We start from the raw sequence: 18939 nt of genomic DNA, 5'->3' as shown, positions 1-18939 counted from the left end.
ACATACAGTCTACTCTCGTTAAACGGCCCGCCGTTATACCGCCATTTTCGCTCACCGCCGACCAAAACCACTGCACAAAAATCCCCAATGCATTATTCCATTAGCTACCGCCATTTCCGCCTATCGCCATCCGCTAGCCCAGTTCCATGCACAAACAACACTTATACCATTGATTTCCCGACCGTTATACCGCCAGCGTGATTGCCATCGAGTACACAAAAATTTTAACAATGCACTGAAACAAACGCGCCAGACGCTGATCGCGACAAGCTACGAGTAGGTCTACGGAACGGCCACCGTTCATTTATCGCAGAACACTCAGTAGGTCAGGATGTCGGGAAGAGGACGTGGGATTAAGCCAAAGCCTCAAGATGATGGGGTGTCATTTCCCGACACAGTATAATAATGCTTGAAATGTTTCCCCACTTTAAATGATCCCTTACAACATAACAGAATCAAGATTTATTTAGAAACGCAATTAGAACAGGTTAACGGAGGCAGCATAGACATCATATAGTAAAGACATGCACATTATGGACGCAACCTGTTGTAACGCCATTTTCGCTATAGCGCCAATTTGGCCGTGAACGGAAGTTGGCGGTATAACAAGAGTAGACTGTACTTTGAGCTGTCAGGAAAAAGAATTCTGTTTCTTGGTTATGTTTATTCAGTCTGCATTAAGGCTGGGGATGCACCGATACCACTTTTTTCCAAACAGAGTACCGATATGAGTACTTAATAATCCCATTCCAATTGTTAGTTCCTTTTGTAAATGTGCTTTATTGTCGTTGTAACAAAGTGCTGCTACTGACATTTGATGTTGGAATGAGCGTTTCTCAATTAATCCACCAGGGGGCGCCACTCTGAATTAACCATACTGGACAAATACCACGAAGAAGAGTAAAGTTTTATGAGAAGAAGAAGAAGAAAGTCATTAATAACAAACATGGAGACGACAGAGGCAACACTAATGTGATACTAATGTTGCAGCGTTTTCACTGGTAAGGTTTAACAGCTTAGCTTCAGCAGGAAGAGAAAAGAGAAATGAGTGATAAGTTTTGTTTTCACTTCGGCGGCGGCGATCTGCACTCCTTCGTACCCCTGGCCCAGCCCTGGGTAGTTGTCATAAATGTGTCAGTAGTTTTTCTCTAACTCTCACAGTGGCTCTTTGAACAGATCCTCTACCTCCACGGTTCCCGCTGGTATTCTCATTCTGTTTTACACATCCACCAGCACCTGGAAAACAGATGGAATGTACGCAGAGGACGGACAGAACGGTAGCGTCCGTATCTGTCTGTGTCTTTAACGTTACTTGCAGTCAGCATTACTTTTATCACCGTCATTTATTTTGAAAAATCTCCACACTCTTCACACTCCCCACACATTATTCCTCCTCCTCGTACCTGCTGCACTGAACTGGGAATGTCACACGGCCGAAAGTGGTATCGGTGCAGTTGTATCGGATTACTTTTAAGAGTACGAATACGAGTACACACACTGAGTATTGGAGCCGATGCCCGTTACTGGTATTGGATCGGTGCATCCCTAACAAGGTTAAAATAGTTTTGGATTTTTCATTATAGTTTAATTTTATTTAGTTTTGACTTTTTTTTCTTCTCTAATTCAGTTAGTTTTAATTCGTTTTAGAGCAGGTTTGCTCATTTTTATTAGTTTAAATTTTTTTCTAAATGCTTCGCTTTAGTTTAGTTTTAATTTTAGTTTTGTCGTATCCTTTCTCTTCTTCTCCGTCGTATTCAAATAAATCCCAGACAGGACTCTGCTGCTTTCTCCCAACTTTAGTCTGCATATTTCCAGGTAGAGTGGGGACCAGAAGACGACTGGAAACCACAAGTGACGGACCGTGAAGTGTTGTATGGTGCCGCTAGGTAACATTGCTAGAGCAAAATAAATCGCTTTCGTATCAATCCGGCGTTGACAAAGACGAAGACAAAGGGAATTTTATCCATAATTTTTGTTTTAATTAGTTCTGTAAGCGCACAGTACAGTTTCAGTTATTGCTTTTTTTCTTTTAATTATAGTTTTAATTTATTTCACTTGATGGAAATGTTTTTTTCAATTCTAGTTTTCGTCATTTTGTTAGTTTTCGTTAACGATATTAACCTTTGATCCCTAATTAAGGCCGTTTAAAGTGACCTCTTTTCTTCTCCTACATTCGTCCTCTCCTTACACAGCCACTGCCAGCTCAGTTGTAGGTGAATATTTCTAGGCTGGTTTAAGAAACAAAGACACAGTAGGTTTTTGGGTGATATATATTTTTTTTTTTTTACTGTGCTGTGTTGGCAGAAAAGCAGGACATATTTTTGTAGATTCCCACCTGCTGCTGCTTTGTATTTCTTCTTCCTCTTTCTTTTTTTTTCTTCTTTTTTTTTTGTTGTTGTTGCCTGTTTGGCTCCTTGCTGTACTCATTTCCTTCAGTTTTGTGTCTTTGCCAACTGAAATGGTCATCTCTTTGTTCCTTGAATTTACATATTTAGTGAATCCTAGCCAGCAGTCGGATGCTGCTCATCCTTTTGTGCCCTTACCACATGCTGTACTCAAATAGCACCGTGACTTTGTGTTTGTACTGCATTAAGTGCATTTAAAGCCATATATTTCAAGTACCTAACATCTAGATATCTGTATTCATCTTGGAATAAAAAAATTTTTGTACCTTCTCTAATAAAGTCTCTGTTGAATTGAGTTTAATTACTACTGACAGGTGGTGTAATTTCTGTATTCAGTAATAAAATGAATTTTTTTTAGTCACATCTGTTTTCAATCAGTACCAAGTCAGCGTGTCTTATCCCAAGTGTGAAGCTTTTTTTTTAATCTGATTTCTTGGAGTGAAACATGGAATATTCAGTCACCTCATCTCTCTCCTGCTGGGTGTGCAGCCGCAAGACTTTACAGTTTACTTTAAAGCAGTGGTTCCCAACTTTTTTTGGCTCATGACCCCATTTTAACATCACGAATATCTGGCGACCCCAGACATTCAAAACGGAGACTTTTTTTTTTTTTTTTGCTAAAATTAATTGGTTTTTGATCAAGTAATGGTTTCCTATACTATGTTGTAAATAAATGTTAAGTTTAGCTGACATTTAGTCTATATAATGTATATTATTCTGGACGGAGGCAGAAAAGCCAGGTGTAGATTACTGCACAAAGTGAGAATTTGATTTTCCTTGGTCAGGATATGTACAGTCAGTCCAGCTTGGATTTACAAGGCTGACAATTAATTCTGAACAAACAAGAACTCAAACTATGAATTATGAAAGAGCTGCAGTATCTGAAACTGACCACAATGAACATTTGACAGATAAACAGAACCACAGTGCTTCAGTTTCAGCTCCAGGGTTGTCATGTCTTTTATGTGTTGGGATTGTCTCTGTCAACTCGCCATATATTTTTATTAGTACATTTAGTTTAGTTTTTTTTTTTTTTAATCATCCATCCATCCATTATCCTCCGCTTTATCCAGGGCCGGGTTGCGGGGGTAACAGCCTAAGCAGGGATGCCCAGACTTCCCTCTCCCCAGACACCTCCTCCAGCTCTTCCGGGGGGACCCCGAGGCGTTCCCAGGCCAGCCGAGAGACACAGTCTCTCCAGCGTGTCCTGGGTCTTCCCCGAGGTCTCCTCACGGCAGGACATGCCCGGAACACCTCCCCAGGGAGGCGTCCAGGAGGCATCCGAAACAGATGCCTGAGCCACCTCAGCTGGACCCTCTGGATGTGGAGGAGCAGCGGCTCTACTCTGAGCTCCTCCCTGATGACTGAGCTCCTCACCCTATCCCTGAGGGTGCGCCCAGCCACCTTATGGAGGAAACTCATTTCGATCTCTTGTATTCGGGATCTTGTCCTTTCAGTCATGACCCAAAGCTCATGACCATAGGTGAGGGTAGGAACGTAGATTGACCGGTAAATCGAGAGCTTCACCTCTCGGCTCAGCTCCTTCTTCTTGTGAAGAAGGAGCTTTTTTTAATCAATTACTAGAAATTTCAGGCCACCCCATTTGAATTCCAGGTGACCCCAAGGTTGAAAAACACTGCTTTATATCTAGTTATATCTAGTTATGCAGTTAAACATAAAGCTGCATATGACTTTCGTCACCAGTTTTTCATCAAATCTGTAAAACCAGAGTCATAGCCTGTAAGTATCATGAATCTAGAAGTCTTTCCATGATTATGCACCTGAATCTCTTCCCCCACAGGGAACAATTTCGAAGTGCACCATAAAGAGTCCATTTGTTTACAAACAGAGCCCGTAGGTCACCCAGGCGTTTTTGGAAATTTGTTGCAACATGCATTGTAGGAAGCGGAGCTCCACGCAGCCGTATTATGGCTGCAGCAGAAACAAACATTAGAAGTGACTTCATTGCCTCTTGCTACTGCGGGTGCATGGAGCGCCTCTTCCCACAGTGCACATCGTAACAAATTTCTCACTTTTTCTTCAGTTTTCTCTGTTTTTGACATAATAACCCTCAACTTTAATCTGAGCTTTTATGAACATCTATATGATCAAAGAATTAAATATAGGAAAATACTTGATTGTCACTGGAAAATGGCAAAACACAGAGGATAGTATTAGAATAAATAGTGATAAATCACAAAAGAAAAGTTATATATAGAGAAAAAAATCATTTGGGAACTGACACAAAAGTAGCACTGGGTCTTTATGGGTTAATATTTATCACGGAGCTGAAACTACTTGGTGGTGTTTAATATAACAGTGTTAGATAATGTGTTTGGTGTTTTTAGTCAAAAGTTCAACCCAAACATGTGGAACTTTATTTCCAAGCAACCAAAACCCTGAGGCTGCAGAACAGCAGCCCAAAAACCAGACCACATGCTCCACTTTTTACTTTTGCTGAACTTTTTGCTTTACTTTTTATATACAGCCTGTGGCTTCACCTGTCGCCCCTATAAAATCTGTCAACTTTTCTCAAGACAGAGTGTTGCCTTTACACTTTATGGAAAAAAAATATTGGGACGTGTCACATCTTCAGCATGTAGGATTTTGCATTCCTGTGGATTCGAAATATTATCATGATAAAAATGTTCGTGTCAGTTGTTGGCAGTTGTCACAACATTTTTTAAACTTTAGAGTTTGATTTTCTTCCTGAAATTTGTCAAAACCATAGTATTCGTGGTCAGAATGTGGCAAATATTTCTGAAATCTAGAGGTAGAACGTTTGAAACAACTATAATGATAAAAAGATTGAATAAGATTAAACAAGTGGTGGCAGTCACGACAAACCCCGCCCCTTGCACATATTGTAGCTTATTTTGGCATCGATCCAGCTGATGTCATCATGTCTATGCATGTGCTGATGTCACCATATCAGTTGCCTCTATATATGTGCCAAGTCTGAAGTAAATTGAAACAAATTTGATGTTTTTATAGACATTTGAAATTCCACCCATTATAAGTAAATGGGGAAAACAAAATAGATTTTAAAAAATTCATAAAAAATTGAAACTTTAACCTACTTTTCCTAAAATGTAATGACATCTATCCTGGGTCACTGGCACTTTATGAACCCAGTTTAGTATGAAGTCAACCAATAGTTTTGTGGCTACAGACATGTGAAATTGCACCCATTAAAAGTAAATGGGGGGGGGGGGGGGGGTGTTAAAAAAAATTCATAAAAAATTGTAACTTTGACCTACTGTTTCCAAAATGTATGTTTATTTATTTTTGGTCGTGAAACAACAGTCAGTACAGTACAGTACAGGGTTCATCGATGTAACACCAATGCAATAGCAAAACCGAAGTAAAAATAATCTAAAATACCCCTGAAAAAACAAAACAAAACAAAACATTGGTCTTGGTGCTGCAACTAAAAAAGGAATAGGCTGAAGTCAAAAGCTTACAAAATGTAATCAGATCTATTCTGGGTCACTGGCAATATATAAACCTAATTTGGTATGAATTTAACCAATTGTTTTGCTGCTAGAGTGTTAACAATCAAACAACACCCCTTGCCTCCCCTTCGGGGGGCAGGGTAATAAAAAAACTAAAAACTCTGAGGCATTATGGTAGTATTAGTTTTGTATTATTTTAAGTTATATCATTTGTATGTAGTGTATTAGTATTAATTCTGTTAATATTGAAGCATTCACATACACAATTATAAGTGAATGCTTCAATATGAATAAAATTGATTCTAAATATGGTAAAATTTCTTGCATTTTCAATTACAGTATATTTTTGTCCAGATAAAATCATATTATTGTCACTTGGCAATGAAACACTTGAATTCAGTATGTCCATATAATGTATATTAGGTCTCAGATGCCAAACTGGGTGGTTATTTTGGACACCATTGTTCCTTTAATAGTATTTTAATGTTTATAGACTGCTCTGATGCCTGTTGTGTGGGCTTTGATGGACAGGTGAAAAATGCAATTAGTGACTACTGGATACACTGACTTTGATTCTCTTGAAAAAAAAAAAAAAAAAAAACTTTTCTCCTGACTTTGTGATTGATTGACACAGTTTTGCTAACTGTTTTCTGCAGTATATGAACTGATAATGGCCCCCCAGTCATGTAGCTGCTGTTTAGTATATATTTATGAATTGAGTGTCGCTCCTGTCTATCCAGCGTTGGTGTTAAAACTGTGTTCTTATGCACTGTAGTGGAACCAGATTCTACCAGGTCAGCTCTATGACCATTAGAGACAATTGAACTGAACTTGTCTAGTGTTTTTCATTCACTATATACACTGCTTTTGCATTAACAGTCCAGGAGCTGGCCAGCTAATTAAATACCTTACATCTAAACCCTTGGCAGGTATTCAAAGTGACTTGGCACTGGGGATGTTTATTTTGTACGGCATTTTAACTTTTATGACTAAGTGTTGTTTAGATGTCTGCTGAGTAGGATTTAGGGAGATTTAGGAGGACGTAATTGCAGAAATAGAATAACATTTTCATAATAATGTTTTCCAGGACATATAATTATATGAAAATAAGAACTGTGCGTCGTAAAGAGAAGTTAATAATATCATTTATTTGGTTTGTTGTTGTTTTTTGTATGATTTTTGCCTTGTTTTCTTTAATCGGTTTGTTGGTTTGTTATGTAATTTAGCTTTTTGTATTGTGTTTGTGTGGGTTTTTTTTAATGTCTAAGGACATGTTTATGTAAATGTATAAATAATAATAAAAAAATAATAATAAGAAAAAGAAAATAAGACCATTTTTGTTTTGATCCGCCTCCCTTTGTAGTCTTCTCCAAATCCTTGTTGCTTTTGTTGACGTGTTACATGTTCAGTATTTTCATGTTTCATGTTAACACTTTCATGTAACATGAATTAATATGAAAGTTTTCACTTTTATCATAGTTCTTAATAATTAAACAATCATTACAGTCATGTCTTGTATTCTTAATGAAGTTATGATTTGAAATACACAATTTTTTTTTTTTTTTTTTAGATTTTCCAGACATTAAGTGTATTTGTACAAAGTATCGGTATCGGATCATTATCGTACCGATACCAGCCTTAATTTTACTCGGTATCAGATTGGAAAGGAAATCCGTGGTATGGAACATCACTAGTGTTAGCTTTAGCTTGTCATTTGTCTATTGCTCCACCATCATGTTGCCCGAATATGGTCACTTGAAGCTCCACAAAGACAGTGATGACAAATATACCAGACTCATATTTCAAAAACACAAAGTCATGGACAACGTCTTGGTGGTTATATCTTGTTTTTTATACAGATGGTGGTAGATGTCTTAGTAAATAATATATATAGCTTTTTCCATTTGTCTTTATTTTTTTAATTTTGCACTTCCTCTTATCTTGTGTGCTTTTCTTGTGTGCTTTTTGTGCTTCGCTACTGTAACCTGGAATTTCCCCTTGTGGGACAAATGAAATCTTATCTTATCTTATCTTATCTTGTCATGCAACATTTTATCCTCCATTCTCATCATTTTTGGGGATTCTGGGGCTTTGAAATTGGGGTTTGACTAAAAATAAGTGGTAGAAAAAGACGCTAATTTTATGAAGTGTTTACTTTTGAACTATTCATGACAGATGCATAGAAATTCCATGGTACAATAAAGATCTGCAGAATCTACACTTACATTTTTGCCATATTACAGCTTGGAAAAAAAGTTCTGCAGCAATGTATTTTTTGGATTTTTGCATTAATTTGCACATTTATTTCTCGTTTTGTCATACTTTTATGGTTTTTACATATTTCAGTCAACTCAGTCATAGTGCAAACTTTGCCTAAGGGGTCAGTCTAAACAAACTTACTCTTGTATTAAAGTTAAATTCATGCTTTACTACATATTTCCAGCAAGATTTTGTCTCGTAGACATCTTTTCATCGCTGCAACCAGAAGGATGTCGACTGCTGAGTAGGTCTAATGCCATTAAACTCCATTAAAAGTGATAAATGACTGTGTAATATGGCTCTGACAGAAAAAAGTCAGGATCACATGCTGTTCTGTTTGAAGTCTAAGGTGATTTGAGAGTTTGTCTCTGTCTCCATTAAACACACCGACCCAAAATGGCCCTCTCTGCGGGCTGTATTTTACCTGTGGAGTGCTCTTCGAGGGAATGGTGTATGGACATTCATCTTAAGGCTTGTTTTGTACTTGAAGTGGATATGCATGCAGCAGGGAGGACACAGTGGCCAAAAAAACACCTTGTGTTTGAGTTGTACAACACAGGGCATGTCTGCCGGCTGCTTGGAATAGTGTCGTGTAAATCGGTCCAAGCCTCTTTTTTTTCTCGCTCATTTGCATAGACAGGTCTGTGTACAAACGCTGGATTATTTTTCAGAGCACACACACAGAGTGGATGTCTACTGGACCGTGAGGAGATATTCGCTGAATTTGATGAAAAGTGTGTAGAGATAGAACTGCTTAATCCACATCTAATTATTATTCATTCAAACAGCACTTTTTTTTTTTTTTTTAGCTGAGAAAACACTTGTAATGAGTTGTTATTTAAGGTAAAATATTTAACTCCCCCCATGACAAATTTTAGTTTCACAAGTGGCAGGGAGTAGTTCTGAGTGAGTGGCGATTGTGGATGTACCAGGAGGACTGGATACGTGACACAACAGTACAGCAATCGTTTTTGCTTCGGTGTGTTATTTGTCGCTCTTTCTTTGTGTTTTTCTATTCCGGTCTCCACAGTTGGTTGAGATAAATGGCTGGCAACTCAAAACCTGGTTCTAACAGAGGTTTTATCTTCCTTAAAGGAAATGTTTGTTGTTGCCCTGGGATCGCTCGTGGAGGTTTTGTCTGGTTTCCTCTTTGTATAGAATTTCTAAAGGCTGGGTGTTAAACTCCCTTCTCTAATCACGTATTGTGATGCTATCAGTGTTGGGAGTAATGTGTTACAGAAGTACAGTGGTCCCTCGTTTATCGCAGGGGTTACATTCTAAAAATAATCCGCAGTAGGCAAAATCCGCAAAGTAGTCAGCTTTATTTTTTACAATTATTATATGCTTTAAGGCTGTAAAACCCCTCACCACACACTTTATTCACTTTTCTCAGACATTTTCTCACATTTCTCTCTTGTTTAAACACTCTCAAAGTTCAAACCTTCGTAGATTTTAAAAAAATAAGTACAGTATAATAGAATACAGCCGCGTAACTTCTACCTTCCTTCAGCATGTCCAGAAGTCCAACTTTTTGTGCGATGGTTAGCATCTTCCTCTGGCTTTTGGGTGCGACCGCAGGTGCCTTTGTCGCTGCAGAGCATTTCGTCGACATTGTGGGTTTTGTCAGGGAGAAAACTTGCAAACATACAGCACTGAAGAGTCACACTGCTAGCAACCAAACATTTATGTAAATTTGGCAAGAAGAACGCATTCTGTACTGTACAGGAGACACGGCACAGAGGAGAATGATTGACAATGGTATACAGTCCTTGTTGAGCCACATTATGTCATAAATTCCCATTATGTAATAAAAGTTCAAAATGTAATAAGAATGTCACGTCATCTTGTAATAAAGCCGCATTATGTAATAAACTGATGCATTTTGTTATAAACTACGTCAACGCATTATATAGTAAATTTTTTCACATTATGTAGTAAGTTATTACAATTTGAGAAATTTATTACAAAATGCACTTGACACATTTTTATTTACAAAAAAAAATGTAACAACATGGTTCATTATGTATGTACCAAAGGTGTGACCGTTTAGCGCTCTTTTATATCCAGAAATTTTGGTTACATTGTTAAAGACACTTTCCAGAGTTTGTTTGTTTTTGTTTTGTTTTTTTCAACTGGCATAGACACCTTATATTGATCAAAACATTTTAATTTGCCTTAAAAAGGTTCTGTTTAGAAATAAAGCCATTTATTGTTCAACATCAGCACTTTCTACTTTGTGTGTGCATGGTGAGTGTGTGGACTAATTGCGAATGTAATGCTAATAGGTAGGCTATCATTACCACTACTACAGCTATTAATCTGCAGGGCTACTTCAATGAAAGAGGGGGGAAAAAAATCTACTTGAGTGTCATTATTACGTAATGAACCATGTTATTACATTTTCCTGAAAATAAAAATGTGTCAAGTGCATTTTGTAATAAATTTCTCAAATTGTAATAACTTACTACATAATGTGAAAAAATTTACTACATAATGCATTGAGGTCGTTTATTACAAAATGCGTCAGTTCATTACGTAATGCGGCTTTATTACAAGATGACGTGATATTCTTATTACATTTTGAGCTTTTATTACATAATGGGAATTTATTACATAATGCGGCTCAACAGTCCCTTAGCCAATCAGGATGCAGAACACAATTCACATTCGTACGCTGTAAAAAAAAAAAAAAAAAAAAAAAAAAAAAGCATGCAAAATTGCACTAAAAAAATCCCAGAAACAGCGAGGCCACGAAAGGTGAACCGCATTATAGTGAGGGACAACTGTAATGCATTACCGAAACTGATTATTTTTTGCTGTAATACAGTAGTGTAAGGCATTACCAGGGTGTGATTTGTTGGGGGGATGGGGGAGATCAACCCTCCCCTCTGGTTTTTATATCTTTACTTCTGCTCAATGAATTTCAACCTCGTAAATATCAGGCAGGTTGTGACAGTTTTCTTACACCTATATCCTACATTAGTGGCACTAACGTTCACCTGAACCCAACTGTTGGCAGTCTCCAAATTTGTGGACATCCCCATTCACTGGGGCGCCGTAAAAGGGGGGGGGTGGGTGGGTGGGACAAATTCATGAGGCCCAGCATTTGTGTGTCCAGTAGATACAGGTAAGAAGTTGTGAAAATTTCGCGTAAGATCCGCTGTATAATAGAGGAATAGAACCCAGGAGTTGGACGTTGAAAGTATGTAAAGTTTCACTTTTGTTTCATGCCAGCATTAGTTTCGTAAGTTATGGGCCGCACTCTCATGCATATAACTGCTGCCCACCCCCCACCCCGCCCTGAAAAAAAAAAAAAAAAAAAAAAAAATCCTCCCGTCTGTTTTCTGACAAATTGCACCCTGGCCATTACTAATCCAGTTTCAGTAATACTTTACTCTGTACATGTTCAATAGCGCTTGCATTACAACACACTTTTCCCCCATAATTTAATTGCTCAAATCAAAAAACAAAACAGCAAGACTGTGAGACCTGAAGAACTCAAAAATGCATCTGTAAAGTTCTATTTCCTGTTGGTGTTTAGCCAATGGGCGAAGACAGCAGAAGACGTATGTTCATTACTAACCCTGCTATACAGAAGCTAGTTAGCATTAGCATGACCCACATGATCAGCAATGACAAGGTAAGCTAACGTTTCTATGACTAGTTAGAATTCTTTATCAACTGCAGATTTCTCTACTGAGGTCTTCGGCGCCGTGCCCCCTGTTTGAACATGTCAGATGTTGAAAAAAATGCAAGTGTTCCTGCTGGGATTCGAACATCGTAGAGTGTAGCGTTACTTACTGAGCTATCGGTCTACATGTACTTCAGGCGCAAATTTATGTGTCCCAAGGCTCTCCTATGTGTTGTAATTGGGGGGTGGGGGGGGGTTTGGGTTGTACTGCCACACGCACCATTTATGACGAGTGTCTGTACAAAACTCTAAAGTAATGGAGGACTGATGTAATGCATTACAATTCTGAGACAGTAATATTGTAAGGAATTAAATAATAATAATAATAATAATAATAATAATAATAATAATAATAATGGATTAGATTTCTATAGCGCTTTTCTAGGCACCCAAAGCGCTTTACACTATTCATTCATCCATTATCTGAGCCCGCTTTATCCTCACTAGGGTCACGGGGGTCGCTTGGAGCCTATCCCAGCTACATAGGGGCGAAGGCGGGGTACACCCTGGACAAGTCGCCAGTTCATCTCAGGGCTGAACATATAGAGACGAACAATCACTCTCACATTCACACCTATGGGCAATTTAGATTAACCAATTAACCTATTAGTGCATGTCTTTGGATGGTGGGAGGAAGCCGGAGTACCTGGAGAGAACCCACGCAGACACGGGGAGAACATGCAAACTCCACACAGAAAGGTCCCACCCCCCGTCGACTGGTGTTGGAATCGAACCCAGGACCTTCTTGCTGTGAGGCATGAGTGCTAACCACTGCACCACCGTGTTGCCCGCTTTACATTATTGATCCATTATTTAATCGCTCTCACATTCCCCCTCTTACTTAATTACCTCTTAATTTATTACTTAATTATCTTTTAGATAACAGTAACAAGTAATCTGTAATGGATTACAGCTTAGAAGAAACTTGCACAACACTGTACATTATTACAGGTCAGTTTCTCCATTTGCAGACTTTATTTAAAATAGCTAAAATTCCTAATCCGATAGAGAAATACTTTTGTTAAACCCCACAGTCCGCACATCTTTATTCCTTCAGTGTCCAAATATTTATGGACGTAACTGTAAGTAAAACTGAGTTGAACTAGTCAAATTGTGTCAATATGTAGATAAAGTATAAAGGGATTCGTAGAAAAGCTTTGACTAAATACTAAAAAAAAAAAAAGTCCATGTTTTCCTTAATGTACAGTACAGGCCAAAAGTTTGGACACACCTTCTCATTCTTCGCATTTTCTTTATTTTCATGACTATTTACATTGTAGATTCTCACTGAAGGCATCAAAACTATGAATGAACACATGTGGAATTATGTACTTAACAAAAAAGTGTGAAATAACTGAAAACATATCTTATATTCTAGTTTCTTCAAAGTAGCCACCCTTAGCTCTGATGACTGCTTTGCACACTCTTGCCATTCTCTTGATGAGCTTCCAGAGGTAGTCACCTGAAATGGTTTCCTAACAGTCTTGAAGAAGTTCCCAGAGATGCTTAGCACTTGTTGGCCCTTTTGCCTTCACTCTGCGGTCCAGTTCACCCCAAACCATCTCGATTGGGTTCAGGTCCGGTGACTGTGGAGGCCAGGTCATCTGGCGCAGCACTCCATCACTCTCCTTCTTGGTCAAATATCCCTCACACAGCCTGGAGGTGTGTTTGGGGTCATTGTCCTGTTGAAACATAAATGATGGTCCAACTAAACGCAAACCAGATGGAATGGCATGTCACTTCAGGATGCTGTGGTAGCCATGCTGATTCAGGTTGCCTTCAATCTTGAATAAATCCCCAACAGCGTCACCAGCAAAGCACCCCCACACCATCACACCTCCCCCTCCATGCTTCACGGTGGGAACCAGGCATGTAGCATCCATCCGTTCACCTTTTCTGCGTCGCACAAAGACACGGCGGTTGGATCCAAAGATCTCAAATTTGGACTCATCAGACCAAAGCACAGATTTCCACTGGTCTAATGTCCATTCCTTGGGTTTCTTGGCCCAAATAAATCTCTTGTGTTTGTTGCCTCTCCTGAGCAGTGGTTTCCTAGCAGCTATTTGACCATGAAGGCCTGATTCACGCAGTCTCCTCTTAACAGTTGTTGTAGAGATGTGTCTGCTGCTAGAGCTCTGTGTGGTATTCATCTGGTCTCTAATCTGAGCTGCTGTTAATTTGCGATTTCTGAGGCTGGTGACTCAGATGAACTTATCTTCAGCATCAGAGGTGACTCTTGGTCTTCCTTTCCTGGGGCGGTCCTCATGTGAGCCAGTTTCGTTGGAGCGCTTGATGGTTTTTGCGACTGCACTTGGGGACACATTCAAAGGTTTTGCAATTTTCCGGACTGACTGACCTTCATTTCTTAAAGTAATGATGGCCACTCGTTTGTCTTTACTTAGCTGACTGGTTCTCGCCATAATATGCATTCTAACAGTTGTCCAATAGGGCTGTCAGCTGTGCATCAACCTGACTTCTGCACAACACAACTGATGGTCCCAACCCCATCAATAAGGCAAGAAATTCCATGAAGTAACCCTGATGAGGCACACCTGTGAAGCAAGGTTATAATAGTTTTGGATTTTTAATTATAGTTTAGTTTTAATTAGTTTTGACTTTTTTTTCTCTTATTCAGTTAGTTTTAATTAGTTTTTAGAGCAGGTTTGTTAGTTTTTATTAGTTATCGTTTTTTTCTGAATGCTTAGTTTTAGTTTAGTTTGATTTAGTTTTAGTATTAGTTTTAGTTATTTCATATATTTTATCTTCCTCATCATCCTATTCAAAGAAATTAGTGAGGTGCGGATATGGGTTACCCTGGACACTTTATTTGGGGGTCGGGTTAGGGCGGCTCATGGACTGAGCAGAGACACAATGTACCGTACAATGTATAAATTCCCTATAGCAGGTTGAGGTGGGGTGCAATCCATACACAACGTCACTTACGTGAAACAATGCGAAGATGTGCAAAGGATGAGAGGAGATGCACAAAGCAGCCAGCAGTTAAAGCAGATAGAAACATATATAACCAGCTAACCAGCAGTTAAAGCAGATAGGAACATATATAAACCAGCTAACCAGCAGTTAAAGCAGATAGGAACATATATAAACCAGCTAACCAGCAGTTAAAGCAGATAGGAACATATATAAACCAGCTAACCAGCAGTTAAAGCAGATAGGAACATATATAAACCAGCTAACCAGCATTTAAAGCAGATAGGAACATATTATAAACCAGCTAACCAGCAGTTAAAGCAGATAGAAACATATATAAACCAGCTAACCAGCAGTTAAAGCAGATAGGAACATATTATAAACCAGCTAACCAGCAGTTAAAGCAGATAGAAACATATATCAACCAGCTAACCAGCAGTTAAAGCAGATAGGAACATATATAAACCAGCTAACCAGCAGTTAAAGCAGATAGAAACATATATAAACCAGCTAACCAGCAGTTAAAGCAGATAGAAACATATATAAACCAGCTAACCAGCAGTTAAAGCAGATAGGAACATATATAAACCAGCTAACCAGCAGTTAAAGCAGATAGGAACATATATAAACCAGCTAACCAGCAGTTAAAGCAGATAGAAACATATATAAACCAGCTAACCAGCAGTTAAAGCAGATAGAAACAGATATAAACCACTTATAAACATATCTAACCCAGTTCCTCAGCAGTAAACCACACCTTAGCAGATATCTCATCTCTTAATCATCTCCAGTTCCATTATTAGCCAACTTTGCTTCAGTTCAGTTCAGCTAGCTGTAGCTAGTAACATCAAACGTTTTTTAACATTCTAACAGGTTCCATACCTCTGTAATTGGATTAGTTTTCATCCTCCTCTTTTCTCCTCTTCTAAACTGTGCAGTTCAGGGCTTGGAAGGCCTTTTCATGGTGATAAACTCTCCAGTTTTTACCTGGATGCTAGTTCAACACTGACTCTGTCCTTTAGCTCTGCTCTGTCTCTGTCACTCACGCGCACACACACGGTATGCCAAAAAAAAAAAAAAAAAAAACGACCCATGTATCACTACAGTCAATCCCAGACAGGACTGTGCTGCTGTGTCCCAGCTTTAGTCTGTATGTTCCAGGTAGAGTAGGGACCAGAAGACCACTGGAAACCACCAGTGACCAGACATGACAGACTGTGAAGTGTTGTATGGTGTTACCAGCTCAAACTGCTGGAGCAAAATAAATTAATTTCATATCAATCCGACATTGACAAAAGACGAAAACGAAGGGAATTGTATCCATAATTTTTATACGTTTTAGTTAGTTTTGTAAGCTCACGATACAGTTTCAGTTAGTTATCGTCTTTTTCTTTTAATTAGAGTTTTTATTAATTTCAGTTAACGAAAATGTTTTTTCAGTTTTAGTTTTCGTCATTTCGTTCGTTTTCGTTAACGATAATAACCTTGCTGTGAAGTGGAAACCATTTCAGGTGACTACCTCTGGAAGCTCATCAAGAGAATGCCAAGAGTGTGCAAAACAGTCATCAGAGCTAAGGGTGGCTACTTTGAAGAAACTAGAATATAAGAGATGTTTTCAGTTATTCCACACTTTTTTGTTAAGTACATAATTCCACATGTGTTCATTCATAGTTTTGATGCCTTCAGTGAGGCTCTACAATGAAAATAGTCATGAAAATAAAGAAAATGCGAAGAATGAGAAGGTGTGTCCAAACTTTTGGCCTGTACTGTACTTCTTTGGTATCTTTTATTTCACTTTCTGTATCTGGTAGATCAGAGCAAATCAAAGGTCCAGAACCACTTTTATTGTATGAAAGAATTTTATTAGTGTTGGACAAACATGTTCCGGCATATGGTCTTCATCAGGGTCTTCTTCATTTCCCTTCTTCTTTCACCTTTAAAGACACTGGCGTTACTTTCTACATCCAGGGTAAATTTCCACTTTTTCAACTCCCATGCCTGTTCAGTGATAGGCTACATCTTAGAGTTTCATGTTATACCCACCCTGTCATGCTCCAAACCGTTCCTCCTCTTTTCTTGTAATTTCCTCCAGCTTTTCTTCGGTGATCCCCAGTATCCCGTGGAGATATGATCCCAGTTTGAGTCCACTCTGGGCTGCCCTGAGGACTCAGACCAGCTGGCATGCCTGGGAGAGGCACAGAGGGCATCTTTATCAGGTCCTTACCAGGTGTCCAAACCACTCCAAGGAGCCTTTTCCACCAAATTAGTTGTGGCTTTTTTTTTTTTTTTTTTTTGGATTCTAGAAATGTTGGCGCCCCAGGCAAAAAAACCTACTTTCCACCAGTTCTGATTGTAATCAAGGATCTGTCATAAACACAGACCACTGCGAAATACACCAGCCCTTAGTCTTTGACAGGTCTTCTAGTCTTGGTTAGGTTGGTTTTGTGGAAGTACTCAGAGGGTGAATACTTCCATCATGTAGTAACAGCAGTGGCAGGATTATCATTCTTCTTTGTCCTGTTTTTCCTATTTAACCCTTTCATGCACGAATTATGAGAACCTTAATCAAAATTTTTTCCTAAGTGTTTTTGTTCCTCTTTAGGCATGAAAAAAACAATGCAATTGAAAATTTTCCTCTGGAAAAAAAAAAAAAAAGATAAATAAATAAAATAAAAATAATTTTAAGAATGTAAAAATACATTAAAAAAAATAATATTGAAAACAATTTCTTATGAACCTTTTTTTCATAAAGTAGCAAAAATGTGCACTCAGCTGGACACCATATGTTTAATTTTTGATGCACAGAAACATGTATTTATTGATCAATTGTGTGAAAACTATGGGGAGGATTTGTGATTCTGGGGGTTTATGCTCAGGAGAGATCTACATAATGATACCAATTCATGTCAGAAAAGATATGGAGTGTCTTAAAACTTTAGTAAAGATATGTCTAATATAAATAAATAAATTAATTTTTAAAAAAAATCCATGAATATACAAAAGAACAGCTGTCGAATAACTGTCCACTGGAGTGACCACTATGCATGAAAGGGTTAATGAAAGAACCATCCTTGATCTGCAACTAGGGATGGGAATAAAGAACTGGTTCTTTTTGAGAACCAGATCCCAGTAGCTTGATTCCTTCGAATCGTTTGCCTGCCTGCTTAACGATTCTGCTTATCGATTCTGCCTTCGTTGTACATGCCCGATGATGTCACGTGTACACTGCATTGTGTTGGTCAGAACGTAGCCAACATGGCGTTGAGGCAGAAATGGTCTAAACAGACGACACCAGGTCCACTGGAACACTGTCAGAGCTTCCATTTCTTCAAAGGGTGGAATCCCTCCAATATGCTCAAACATTTGTCCACAGCATGTGATTCATTTACAGGAATGTCATGTATTTGATACGCTACTTAGCGACGCTTGTGAATGAAGCGGCAGAGTAAACGCTGGGCCCAGTTCTGGTTCCGGTGTGGGCAACAAACGGCGTAGCCCCTCAAATACAAGTTTCCGAAGGTAGGGGAAAGGAAATGAGGTGCACAACAACAGGAGACTGGCTGAGTCGAACCGGTTCCATGTAGTGGAAATGCAGCAATAGAGGAATTAGTAAAGCGTCTTTAGTTTCACTTTAACTGTAGCCCGCCTGACCCGAACCAGGCCCGGCGTCATCTGTTATTATTATTTGTACATACTGTATATGTTCTATTTTCTGTGCAGAGATAGAAATATAAAGACAGTTAATACAAACACACCCGTTTAGACTCTTTTATTCCCTCACCCAATGACAATCGATAAGAGAATTGATAAGGAATCAGATCAATAAGCAAAATCAATAAGGAATCAGATCAAGAAGCAAAATCAATAAGGAATCAGATCAAGAAGCAAAATCGATAATGGAATCGGAATCATTAAATTCTTATCGATTCCCATTCCTATCTGCAACTACAAACTATTAATGATAAGTTTTGTTTTGTCAAGACTTTTTTATGTGTTTTATTTTGTAGAGATTTAGTCCTTAGCCCCTTTTCCATCAACTTTCCCAGGAACTTTTTTGATTTTCCAGGGTAAAATAATTCCTGGTAATTTGCGTGGTTTGCATTTCCACTGCACCTAAAGTTCCTGGAAATATATTCAAATCAGACAGGAATTGTTTTTGAGTGTATTCAGCAAATATGTTTGATGAGATCCAAGCTCT

Source organism: Sphaeramia orbicularis, chromosome 11 (assembly GCF_902148855.1).
Source record: "Sphaeramia orbicularis chromosome 11, fSphaOr1.1, whole genome shotgun sequence".
NCBI lineage: Eukaryota > Metazoa > Chordata > Actinopteri > Kurtiformes > Apogonidae > Sphaeramia > Sphaeramia orbicularis.
The sequence above is the reverse complement of the archived record's forward strand: the minus strand, read 5'-3'. Positions refer to the sequence as shown.